Source organism: Sminthopsis crassicaudata, chromosome 2, assembly GCF_048593235.1.
Source record: "Sminthopsis crassicaudata isolate SCR6 chromosome 2, ASM4859323v1, whole genome shotgun sequence".
NCBI classification, from domain to species: domain Eukaryota; kingdom Metazoa; phylum Chordata; class Mammalia; order Dasyuromorphia; family Dasyuridae; genus Sminthopsis; species Sminthopsis crassicaudata.
This window is the reverse complement of record NC_133618.1, coordinates 648715858-648729608: the sequence shown is the minus strand read 5'-3', so window position 1 is coordinate 648729608 and position 13751 is coordinate 648715858. Positions and strand designations below refer to the sequence as shown.

Sequence of the window (13751 nt, the reverse complement as noted above, 5' to 3'; positions counted from 1 at the left end):
ATGACTTGGACTTAGGAAAGAAGATTCTATGGACCTCCAGAGAAATTGTCCTCCAGACAAGTGGAAACAAGCACAGTATAATCAGACCTCTATGTGTATGAATGTGTATGTGTGTGTATGTTAATAGATATCAATATATCTATATCTATATATGTATATGTGTTTAGATTTACATGTGTATTCATATATATATGTATGTACATATGTCTTTATATCCTTACTTAATTGTAGCCTTCTGGGGGGGAGGAGGTTTAAAAAAAATAAAATAAAAAATGCACAGCAGAGAACAAAAGCAGAGAACAGGTTTTGTTAAATAGCTTTAAATACTGAATAACTGAATAAAGTTGAATAGCTTTAAAAACAATGTATTATATTTATTATATAGGTTTTCCTGAAATGGAAATTTATTATATTATATCAAATCTTCTCTTATGATCTAGATACTAACATAGGGAGGAGGACATGACAATTTTTTTTTCTTATTTTGTACTTATTTTAAAGTAAATGTTAAACCTTTTTTTTTTTTTAAAGAAAAATTAATTAGGTTTGAGGTCTGAAGGAGGGGTAAGAACAAAGCATGATTCAAGTTATAAATATAGAATATTAAAAGAATGGCAAGGTATCCTTGAAAGAAATAAGGAAGTTTTGAGCAGCACAATATTCATGCATTAGTTCTATTCTAGACATATCAAATTTGAGTTGTGTATAAGGCAATCAAAGAAATATTCAGATGTTTCATGTGTTTATGTGTGTATTATGTTCATGTGTTTATAGTCAGATGTATACTTGTGAGAGATCCATAGAGTGAAAATAATTGGAACCTGTAAATAAAATGATGAGATTATTTAAAAAGTAGTCAAAGAAAGAAAAGCCCCAAACAGAACCTTATTCTTAATGATGTTCTTTTTTAAATAATCATGTTGCTATTCAAACTAAAAGCAACACAACCTGAAAAATAAGTGGTTAGAGTCATCAAAACTGGTTTTTTTCAATTCTGTTTTACAAGATATTCCCTACTGTGTCCCCCTCCTCTGCTTTCCTGACTCTCTGTGTTGTCTTCTCTTCTCCCATTAGATTGTAAACTCCTTGAGGGAAGAGACTTTTTTTTTTTTTTAATAATTAATTTTATCTCTAGGATTCAGCATGGTACCTGTCACATATTAGGTACTGTTAGGATTCTTACAAGGTGCTAAGTCACTGGAATGGATCTAATTATCTAATTTAGCATGGTACTTAACAGTTCTCTAGTTTAGTAATGTAATTTACTAGAATTCCATGAGATTCACACCTTTAAGAGAGCATACTTTTTCTCTTTAACTGCTCTTACACATCTCCTTCAGTAACTTCATATATCCCACCTACCAAAATACAGGTTTTTCCCAATGTTCTCTCATTTCTTTATGTCTTAATATTTTCTTCCTTTCAAATTTGTCTTCTACAATTGTTTCAAATACTATATTGATAAATGTAATGTTGTCTTTTCTCTAAATTGTAATCATTCTCTAGGAGCAGATTTCCTGGGGAGCTTCTGGAGGCAGCCTTAGTTTCAGTTCACTTCAATAATCCTAAATCCAGCCAGAAGTTAAAGTCCTTTACTGTCTCTTTCCAAATCTTATCTCCTTCACTTGGGGCTTGGCTAGTTTTCTGGAGGCTTTTCTCTCTCCTTGGTTCCCTGGAAGATAGACATGGGAATGAATCTAACTCTACCTCCAAGAGTGTAGGATAGTGGGTTTCTGCCTTGTGAATCTCCCGGAAGTCAAACCTAGTTCTGAATCACCCAAAGTCCTCTTTGGCCCTGAATCTTCTGAAATCCTCTCCTCTGAAGTCCCCTGAAGTTCTTCTTGACTGAATCCTGGCTTTTTATATCCTCCCAGAGAATGGGCTTGTGGGAGCTCCTTAAAAGTATGCTCTCTTAAAGGTGTGAATCTCATGGAATTCTAGTAAATACATTACTGAACTAGAGAATTATTAAGTACCATGATAAATTAGATAATTCTATATATTCCAGTGACTTAGCACTTGTAAGAATCCTAACAGGTACCATGGAACATAGCAGATGTTTATTGGATTGGATTGGAGAAATTAATTTTCCCAAACCTAAGGAAGTAAATGTAGAATGCTTCATTGCTTAGTAATTTGGTCAGTGTCAGTACTCAATTAAAGCAAAAGAAAAGAAAAAGAAGCAATGTGGTACCTCATTTACCTCATGTGTAAAAAGAGAGGTTCAAAGTTAAAAGCCTCTAAGGTCTTTTCAAGTTTTAAGTTTGATAAAACTATGACGTGATCTGGAACAAAGAAATCAAAAACAATTTAATATATGATTATTCAAGTATTTTTTCATTTCTATCATTTTGTCTTTTTTTGGTATATGAAACTCTATTACAACTTGCTTTTAAAATGTATATTAAATTTAGCACACTAGAACTGTTTGCATTCTTGTTTTTTTCCCCCCAGATTATTTTTACCTTCTGAATCCAATTCTTCCTGTTTACAACAAGAGAACTGTTAGATTCTGCACACATATATTGTATCTAGGATATATTATAACATATTTATGTAAAAGACTGCCTGCCATCTAGGGGAGGGGATGGAGGGAGGGAAGGGAAAAGTTGGAACAGAAGTGAGTGCAAGTACAAGTGAGTGCAATGTTGTAAAAAATTACCCATGCATATGTACTGTCAATAAAAAGTAATTAAAAAAAACTTAGCACATTAGTACTAACAATCTGCTTTTCTCTATTAAAATTGTTGTTTAGTCATTTCAGATTCTTTGTGACCCCATATGAGACTTTCTTGGCAAAGATACTGAAGTGGTTTACCATTTTGTTTTGTAGCTCACTTTACAGATGAAGGAAGAAACTGAGGCAAATAGGGTGAAGTGACTTGCTTAAGATCACATGGCTGTACTTTGTCTGAGTGTCTGAAGCCAAATTTAAACTCATGAAGATGAGTATTCTCATACTCAGTTGAGGCTTTCCATTGTTCCATCTAGTTGTCCTTGTATACAGGTAGTTACTGTCAAAAATCTGCAGAGAGATCAAACAGTTGAGGACTATTAGTGTCCTATAAGCATCACATATATGTAGTGTCATTATAAGTAAAGGCTATTGGATTTGACAAATGAAGGGATCACTGGAAACTGTAGAAATTAATTTTAGTCAATCAGTAAAGTCAGGAACCAGAATGAAGGGAACAAAATGAAGATATTGAGCATAAATGCCTCTTTTTAGGAAGTTGGCAATAAAAAGGAAAGCTAGAGATGATAGCTTGGAAGGATGAGCAAAGTTTAGTAGGGTAATTTTTAGGATGGAGCAGGAACTGGGGATAGAGTCAGTTGATCTTGTAAAGAAGGACTATGTCTTGCTCAAAAACTGGAGTAAAGGAAGAGAGAATGGGTGAATATGTAGAGAATTTTCAAGTAAGACTGGGAAAGGTCTCTCCAACAGGTGGATTCAATTATTAAAGTGGAAGAGAACACCAATTGCCAAAAGGAGTGCGTGGGGCGAGTTTGGAGCAAAAAAAAAAAAAACAAAAAACAAAAACAAAAACACAAAAAAAAACCCTCTAGAATTTAGTATTTAGATTAAATGAAAGTATTTCTGAGTAGGATAAGTACTTGAGATTAGATCATATGTAACACAACTGTTCTTTGGCAAAAGGAGGTGGTGACTATGCAATTCTAGAATAAAAGCTAAATGGTGGTTTTGATCAAAGGTTTAGGATTTGTAGAAACCAAGAATGGAAAAACAAGGAGTGAAGGAAGTAAAAGGTTGAGAAGAATTTATAATTAAATAAGCTAAAATTAAGGCAACTATTAACACTTGTAAACTTCAGGTTTTTTACTTATCCCACTACAGGGAATTCAGAATGAACTCTCAGGAAAAAAAAAACCAAAAAAAACAAAAACTCCTTGCTCTTAAAGTATAGTGAGAAATCTTAAGTTTGTATTAGGGACCAATCCATTGATTGCCAGGGGGAAAATTAGTTGTATAGCCATGCTGTAGTAAAAACTGTGTTCTTCCCAATAGCATGGAGGGAATGGAGTGCAGATGATTTCTCTGAAGAATGTACTTTCAATTTATTGTGATATATTTCCTTGAGATATCAATGTTAGTGCCTCAGAAACTCAAGTCTGGAAAAGAATTTTAATAAAGACAAATACAGCAATTAAAAGTTTATAAAACATTTCACCTACTTTTTCTTACTAAGTTCTGGAAGGTAGAGATAATAGGTAGGCAGATGTGTACTTGGAGATACATCTTCTGGGCATATCAGTTTTGTTAAGTTTGTGGAAGCCTCAGATACCTGATTTTTTGGGGGTTGTATCTATTGTCTGGCTCTTCTATTTTGAAACCAAACCTGAACAAGGAGAAGAAGAAATGTAATGATGTCTATTAATATGGAATCAATTTGTCATAAAAGGGTTAATTTTTTGTTTTATCAAAATGTTAATGCTTACCACTACTAGACTATATGTATGCCAAAGAGATTTTTTTTAAAAAACAGCAATGAGGAGAGGGGAAGGACCTATTTATTAAAAAATATTTGTAGCAACACTTTGCAAAGACTAAGAACTAGAAATTTCTTTTTTTTTTTTTTTAATAATATTATCCCTTGTATTCATTTTTCCAAATTATCCCCCCATCCCTCCACTCTCTCCCCCCCATAACAGGCAATCCCATACATTTTACATGTAGAACTAGAAATTTCAGGGATACTCAACAGTTGGGGAATGGCTGAACAAACTGTGATATATGATTATGATGGGATACCACTGTGTTATAAGAAATGATGAACTCAATGATTTTAAAAAATGATTAGAAAAAAAGGGGGAAAATTTATGATAATTTGGTTGTATATTTGAAAGTAATAAGTTGTTCATAGTGAATTTGCAGTTTCCTGTACAATCTTTTATTATATTATTGACATGTTTATTTTATTAAATAATTAAAAATAAAGTTAAAAATTACTATCTCACTGAAAAATTTCCTTTGAATAAAAAACAAAAATAAAAATATTTATGAGTCACTTAAGAATTGTGTATTAAATTGGGAACAAAAGTCAAGTTTGTCCATCTTTTGGGATTGAGTGTGTATGTGTGTGTGTGTGTGTGTGTGTGTGTGTGTGTGTGTGTGTGTGTGTGTATGTGCACGCACCTGCCCACATGCAGAGATAAAGTAGTAGAGGGAATTTCTGGAGGGAAAGTGCCTACCTTTGTGATCATGAAGTCTTGTCATTTCCCCCACATCAACTCTCTTTTTTCTGCTTCCAGCCTTGTAAAACAAGGCTTCAGAACTGGAGGAATAGGAACTGCTCTTCTGTTTTCAGTTATCTCAGAAATTCCTAGATCCCCTTAAATAATAGGAGGCACTTTCTCTTTTTCAGTCCTGTCCTACCTTCATGATGATATTAGAGGTTTTTGGCAGATACTGGAGGAGCTGCCATCTCCTTTTGCAGCTAACTTTACAACTGAGAAAACTGAGGCAAATAGGGTTGAGTGATTTGCCTGGGGCCTCAGAGCAAGTTAGTATCTGAGGTCAGATTTGAATCCCTCAAGATTAGTCAGTCTGAACCCTCCCTTCCCCCCCACCCACCCACCCATCCACAAAGCTACCCAGATGCCAGCATCAACTTTCCTCCAAGAAACTTGTTTCCGTTGTTGGATGGGGGAGGGGAGGGGGATTCAATGAAATTCAAGTTAACACTTGTTTTTCCTGAGTGGTAGATAAGAGGCCCACCCCTCTAGGGGTGTAAAACCTTTGGTTTTAGCCCAGGCAGGAGGTACTTATTTGGTGATCAAACCTTGGAGAACATCACGGAAAATAAAAGGAGGCAGAGCTTTCAGTTTCCTTGGGTTGGAATTTGAAGGGAGAGTATAAATATTCCAAGCCTCAGTACTTCTCCTTTATTTCCTACCATTTGAATCTGATCTTTAAACTCTCTTAAGCAAGATGGCCACCAACCCAACACCAGAGGAGAAAGAGCTGGATTCTATTTATAAGTGACAAGTTGTTGTTTTGTTTTGTTTTGTTTTTCCTGAAAACCTGACTGAAATTAAGTTACTCTTCTATGGGATGATAGGAGAACTTCTATATGGTATTTTATGGTAAGAATGAATTTGTTTTTTCTTCATTTGGAAAATAGTGAATTGTTCTAATTTTAGAATATTTTTACCACTTCAAAATTCCCTCTCAATTTCTGCTCTAATACACAATGCTACCATCTTTGCCTCTTGGGGGAAAAAAGGTCAATGACTAAATGAGTGAGCTAAATCTTTTAGTATATTTATTAAAACCCTTATAGTCAACTGTGAAAGAGTTCTGTTGAGATTTACTGTAAACTGGAATCAATCTCTCTTCTCTTTTGCTTCTCTCCCTTATCCTACAATTCCAGGACAAGTTTAGCAGTTTGCCTTTTATAAATCCCAAGAAGACCACAAACTCCTAAAAAGAACTGGTGGTATTATTTGGAAGAGGGTGCTTTCTATCCTTAGGGTTCAAAAGAACTTTGATTCCACACGCACTATTCCTTATTTCCTTTTTCTTAAAGGCAATGAGGAGTGAAACGTTTTCTTGTTTTTTTGTTTTTTGTTTTTCTTTTTTTGGAAGGGTGAAGGGAAACAATGTCTTGAAGTTGTCAATACATTGTTGAAAGAGCATAAGATGTTCAAAAACATTTTTTTAAAAAATGGTTAAAGCAGTCATTGACCTGGATGAATTCCTTGTCCTGATGAATTAAAAAGGTTATATCAAATTAGTCCAGTTAAGTGAAATACTTTACTGAAATCTTGTGGGATTGATTAAATTGGTTTTTAGAGATTTTATATATATATATATATATATATATATATATATATATATATATATATTTGTATGGTGTACAGAAATGATACACTGTCTCTTCAGAGGGGGAAAGGGAGTAGAAGGGCTCAATGAATATAGAGCTGATTCCAGAGCTAGGAAAATCTGAGTATCTGAAGACTTCCCTCTAAAATATATGGATTGGGGTAGAGAAGGTACCAAACTCAAAACATCAACTAAATAGCATTGTGGAAAGTGCTCAATTTGGGACTCAGAATGACCCGAGTTCCTGTTCTTAACACATAGTGAAGTGATGCTGAGAAAGTCACTTCATCTCCCTTTGCCATCTGTAAAATAAGGATAATAAGAGAACCAGAATTTTTCTGAGGATGCCTTGAGGTAATAGTGGATATTATGGTAATTTAGTAGTACTAGTACAACTAGTAGAGAGATTGGAATCTAGGAGGTAGAGGTAGAAAGGGAATACATTCCATATCTAGGGCAAAGCTTGTAAGGGCAAGAAGGCAGGAGGTTAAACACATGGAAATAACCTCAGTCTGAAATAGAATTATACATTTGGAGCTGGATGAGATCTTAAGCATAATTCAGGTCAATCCCATTATTTTAAAAATGAGAGAACCTATAACTGAACTGATATAATTTGATATAATTATGCTACAAGTGAAGGAGGTCAGAATGAGCACTGAAGAAGCCAAGATCATTGCCACTCAGAAATGCAATGGTGAAGGCAGTCATCATGGAGCAAATGGAAAGGAAGGGAGGAAGCTTACCTGCCAATAGTTTTGTTAGGGTTCACTAGGTATAGAGAATACCCGAGCTAAATCACTGGGGTTGGAGAATGGGAGATTGGTTGTTCAACTGAGTGGAGAATATAGGAGAAAGCTGGACAGGTAGTTTGATTCCAAATTATTTAGAACCTTGAATATCAGGTTAAGGAACTTGGTCAGACAATTACTATAGATGGGGGAAATTGAAAGAACTTTAGAGGTCAGCTATTTCTACTCCTTTGTAAATAAAGAAATTGAGGTGAGGATAATTAATTGACTTGCCATCAATATTCACTATTCTGTTTCTTCTCTCTTAAAGGCAATGAAGAGTGAATAAAAGTTGGCTTTTTTTTTTTTTTTTGGAAGGGAAGAAGGGAAGAAATAATTAAATTCTTTGCTTACATCGGGCAGAGTATATTGGGTCATTTGGAGTAGGGATGTCTATTTAGGGGAATGCTACAACATGAAAGTCAGAAGTAATGAAAAACTAAATTGAGCCTAGAAGTAGCAGGAAGAGAAAAGAAGGAACAGAGGCAAGGGACACTGTAGGGACCTGAAGACTGACTTTTTGCAATACTTAGAGTGCAGGAGGAGGAAAAGGTGGAAGCAGTGGGTGAAGATAGGGAGAAAACAATATTAGGAAAACCAAGGGTAGGGAGATTGAACAAAAAGCCCAGTTGTGGTCCCTGCTGACTGATCTGACATCTCAATCTCTTATTCCTAATTTGATAGAGCAAGTTGAAGAAATGTTCCTATTGCTATAAACTAACTCTCCAATTCTTTTCCTTCTTTTCCTTTAGATTCTGGTTCTGAGTATATATATATATATATATATATATAAAAAACATATAATGTTGATGAAAAAACAAACAGATATTCTCAACTTCCATTTTCAAAAGAACCCATATTCTAGAATTGGAGAAAGAAAGAAAGAAAATTTCAATGCTTACCAACATTCCTGTGTATAGTGTACTTGTAAGTCAAAAGAGTTCAATTCTCCAAGGCAGCTAGGTAGCTCAGTGGGTAGAGCACCAGACCTGAAGTCAGGAGGACCTGAGTCCTACAACAAATAATGGTTTCCTAGTGATGAAATGATTGGTGTATTCTCAGTAGACAACATATAAGCAGGAAGCTCTCAGCGTTCTAGGGACTTTAGGAGATTCAGAATTAAGATTGACTTCTGGGAGATTCACAAGGCAGAAACCCACAATCCCTTGGAGACTGAGTCTGATTCATTCCCACGTCTACATTTCTGCTGCCTGGAGACATTCTGAGGAGAGGAAGGCCTCCAGAAAACTAGCTGAGCCCCAAGTAAAGGAGATAAGAATTTGGAAGAGACAATATTTGAATGACACAATAAAGGACCTGGACTTTAACTCCTGGCTGCATCTGGGATTATGAAACTGAATTGAAACTAAGGCTGCTCCCAGAAACTCCCCAAGAAATCCTGCTCCCAGAGAATGATTGCAATTTAGAGAAAGAGAAAATTACAGGAAGGAATCATGACTTAGACAATTTTTTTTTCTAAAGTCTAGAGAATGAGGATGCTTCTAGGAAGAAGATAAAGACCAATGGGGCCAAGTAGGGTTGGGATGGGAATGTGTCCCATGACAAATTGAAGAGATCCTTGAAGCTTTCTTTTAATCAGATAGAGAAATCTGCCCAAAAGAGAAATGTCTTACCAACTGGTCTGGAAAGTTAAGTGACATTTTAAAGAAACAAATCTTTATGATCTCTTTATGATAAGATAAAAATGTAATTGAAGTCAGTTAATCATTCCATTTCTTTTCCCTATTCAGGTGTGGTTTCAGAATAAGAGAGTTAAACAAAGAAGGCTAGCATCTGAGGCTTTTACCAGCTTATGCCTGGAAGATGTATCTCGAGATCCAAGTCTGGAAGAGAATTTCTCTGAGCAAGAACTTTCAACACCCAATATGTTCACCTGCCCATTTTGGGCATGAGACCCAAGTTGGGAAGTTGACACAAGGAGTGGCTGTTCTTTTGAGAGGAGTACAAGTTCAACCACTGAGGCTGCTTATTTGTATGGACATGGCCTTTCCACAAGCCATCCTTCTGTCTCCTCCCAAACCATGGGATCATCAATTGATCTTCAATCTTGTGCCCTTTCCAGGCCAATGTTCCATGGAAGTTCCAACCAGGGGGCATCTTCATTGGCCCTGCAAGGCACCCAAGGACCAGAGAACTGGCCAGATAACATACATAGCTCCTTCAGAATGGGACTACAGCCACCACTGTATATTCAGGAGCAAGACTTAAACCCAAATGATTATTCACTTACACAGGAGTCCCCACATCAGTTGCAGCAGCCACTTTCCCAAATTTCCATATCCCAACAGCCCTACCCACAACAGCCTCCCTCCCCCCAGCAGTCATGCCCCCTGCAGCCCTTGATGTCCCAGGCCCCAGACTTTTCAGGTATACCAACTGACCTAATGTCAACATTACTCACAGAAGACCAAACATTGCCACTATTGGTGAGAAGGGAACAACAGTCATGTGAATTCCCTGCTTTGAATCAATAAGAACTTCACTGCATGGGTGGGTCTAAGAAAATCCGTTGGACTTAGATCCACATTTTTTCTTCCTGAAATTACCTAACTGCCTCCCTCCCTTCCTCATTATTTCCACAGGGACATCAGACTGACCAGAAATAGATCTGACTATTTCTCTTCCCCTCCTCCTCTCCATTTCCCCCACAAAAAAAATCTGGTTGTCTTCTAGGGACAGCTATCTGCCCTTGTGAGACGTTTGGCTGGACAGCTAGCTGACACCAGAGACAATCTAATTGACATTTTGGGAGATCTGAGATACTAAATACCAGATCCAAGAATTTCAGGTTTCTAGATGTCTGATTATCTCTAAGTTAAATGACATTCTCAGTTATGTGAGGAATATGGATCTTGAATTATTTGAAGAATATGAATACCATGGTATGACAGGCATTAATAAAATCCTTCATCTTGCTTTGTCAATGTATCCAAAGGACTCCCTATATGACTCTTCAATAAAGCAAGGTTATAGGTGAAGAAAGAATATTAGAGGCTAGATCAGAGGAGTTCTCGATCTAAGGTGAAGGGACACAAGGAATTTTACCTGACTGAAGAGCTACTGTCATCATGGCCCATAAAGCAAGCTAAGCTGAATGTACTTTGACTGCCATGTCTTTTTCGTTTTTGTATCTACAAATCTTTAATAATATCCTTATAATAATCCTTAATAAGCTCCTAATAAATCTTTGTGATCTTAAGTTGACTGCTTTCCAGTCTATATTCAAGCTGTCTTCCTCAGATTTAGAGTGAAGAGAATTGAGGGGGTAGGGGCAGGGATGAGCACCCAATTAAATGGATTTCCCTCCCTTGAATTTATGCCTGTTATGGTGGCTGGTCACAGGTGAACAGAACTTGGTGAGCCTGAACCCTGGATTTCTTGCTTTCTGGCCCCAGATGCCTCTTCTGTTTCTTCACAGGAGCAAGGAGACAAGACCATCATTGTGAGGCAAATGGCCTTAGCCTTTAGCACAGCCTCATAACTGCAGAATCAGAGATCCTATATTCTGACTATTCCTTGGCCAATAGGCCATGGTTTCTGCAACAACTTTTCAGAGGAGATGGTCTCTTTCTCCTAAAGGAAAAGTACTAAAAACTAAAATACAGTCCAAACATTGAAAGTACTTTCTGGTGCAAACAGACAACTTCCTGGTAGATGGTAAGAGTAATCTGTTCATTACAACCAATAACTATGGAGCAAGTTCCATGTACAAAACACTAAAATATTTGGTGGTCTTGGGAAGTTTACAATGGTGACTAACAAGTCAGTCACCATTTATGATGCCTTTTTTCTCTTGTGGTCAAGCAGAGGACAGCTTATCCCAATGGATGACTGCCCTTGGAGTATTTGAAGTCAGCTCTCATGGTGTCCCTCTCCCAAGTCTTCTCATCTACAAGTTAAACATTCAAAAATTTTCCAACAATTTTTTTAGGGCTTAATCTTCAGTTTAATTCAATAAGCATTTATTAAGCACCTATTGTATCACAGGTATTGTGCTAAGGCTTTTGGGAGACAAAGATCAAAATCACCCCTTCTCTTTAGGAGTTCCCATAAGAGAAGAGGGGAGTGGAAAATAAATAAGAAACTAGTAACAGTCAAGTTTGGATTTAATGGTGAGGGTATGAAGATAATATGAAATATCTGGAGAGATAGGGTGGATGAAGCCAAATGAAGAGCTTAAAATGCTAGTTTGTATTTTTACCCAAGAAACAGTGGAGGGTGTCTGAAGATTGGAAAATAGGACAGTGACATAGTCTTAGGAAGATGTTGCTCTGTGAAAGATGTAAAAAGAAAAGATAACAAGCAAGGAGACCAATTGGGAGGCTGAAGAGATTCCTGTAGCTATTTTAACTTAAGACTTGAGTAATATTTATCTAAGTAATATCTATCTGCAATTCTGGTTATCTTTTCTATTTGTTGTGAAACCTGCTTTGGCTTTTCCTCTCTATGCTCCCAGATCAATCTTTGGGTTAGAAGGTGCTCTTTTTTTTTCACCTCTGCTGAATTTAAGGACTTTCTTTTTAAGGTGTTCCTTTTTTCTCTCTGTCCAAAGTAAACTAGGTGACTTATTGGTATAAAATGTTATTTTGAAAGTGTTCCTTTTTAAAAATAATTTTGAATTTCAAATTCTTTGTCTTGATGCCCTTTCTCAGCCATTGAGAAGGAAGTAAAATGGTACTGTTATGAATGGGAAGTCATACAAACATTTCCATATTAACCATGTCTCAGGGGAAAAAAATAATAGGGAAAATTCTTTCCATGTGCAATCATCAGTTCTTTTTCTGAATGTGGATTACATTTTTCATCATGAATTCTTTGGAATTGTCCTAGATCATTATATTGATCAGAGCAGCTAAGCCTTTCACAATAGACTGTAGTTCTATTATTGTTTTGTATGGTTGTTCTGTTTTTGTATTGTATTGCTGTTCTGTTATTGTATACAATGTACTGAACATACAAAGCTGGTGCTTTCTGGTCACTTCACTTTGCATCATTTTATATAAATCTTCCCAGGTTTTTCTGAAACCATCCTGCTTGTCATTTTTTCCACGCTTTCTTTAATAAGGCATTACAGCACACAACTGAGCCTTCTAGTATGTCCATTAATAGGGGGTCCATTAATAAAACTCATATAAAAGAGTTGTGTGGGAAAAGGGTGAAGATCTTACAGCACCTATTGATCAGAGACTGTTCACTAAATTAGACCATGCCTATTAGGCCTCAGTTTCAGCTTCTCCAGAATCACGTGATTTTAGATAAGGCCTAAACAACATCCCATTGTCCAACATGGCCAAAGAAGCTATATATCTCACCTTGTCTAATACATTCCACTGACCAACTAGGAGTACAGTAGACTTAGGTGACCAATCACAACATATAGAGGGCAGGATTTTGAAGGTTCTTTGTCTGAAATGTATAAAAGCTATAAGCATTTTCAAGGCTCTGGCCCTATCCTGCTGTGAAATTTGGCTCAGACCAGGATGGAGTCCGCTTCTCGAGATTCTAATAAATAATTCTTCTTTCTATGACTGATCTCTGAGTAGTCAATTTGGGTAGGTCTTGTCCCAAACACAGTGGAAACAAATTTACTATTAACCTCACTTGGTGAGACAAAGAGAGGGAAGTGACTTGTGTGGGAGGAGTAAGAGAAACTTGGATGGTGGAACTCACGCTCACTTGCACTCGTGACCTGGCGTTGGAGGTGACGGTAAAGATCTAGAATAAAGACATTTAGTGATCCTGACTCCTGCTGATTTCTGGAAAGATAGAGTTCCAGCAATGGATCTCAAGGTAAAAAGTTTCTAGAGAAGAACAAGGGGGAAAGTTCCATATTCCACTTCTGTTTCCTAGCACCAGACATTCACACAGATTACTCAATAGAAAGAATATTCCTTGAGACCAAGAACTGTTTATTTCTGGCTATGTATAACCAACTCTAGATTTATCAGGATTTATGATACTTCCTTACCCCTAACCTGTCAGAACCAAATTATGGTCTGTTCCTGGAAGTTCCTGCTCACCAGAGCTGTAACCCCACCCTGCTTTGTTCCCCTGATTGCTGGAGCCCTATAAGAATCCCTGGAATTCTTCACTTG

General features: G+C 36.6%; 1 long non-coding RNA gene across 1 annotated transcript; it reads left to right on the top strand.

Annotated features, from left to right (window-relative positions):
- Positions 1–5773: 5773 nt before the first annotated feature.
- Positions 5774–10855, top strand: LOC141558872 (uncharacterized). Its single transcript, XR_012487163.1, has 2 exons — positions 5774–6105; positions 9387–10855. It is a non-coding gene; the product is annotated as an uncharacterized LOC141558872 (long non-coding RNA).
- Positions 10856–13751: the final 2896 nt, after the last annotated feature.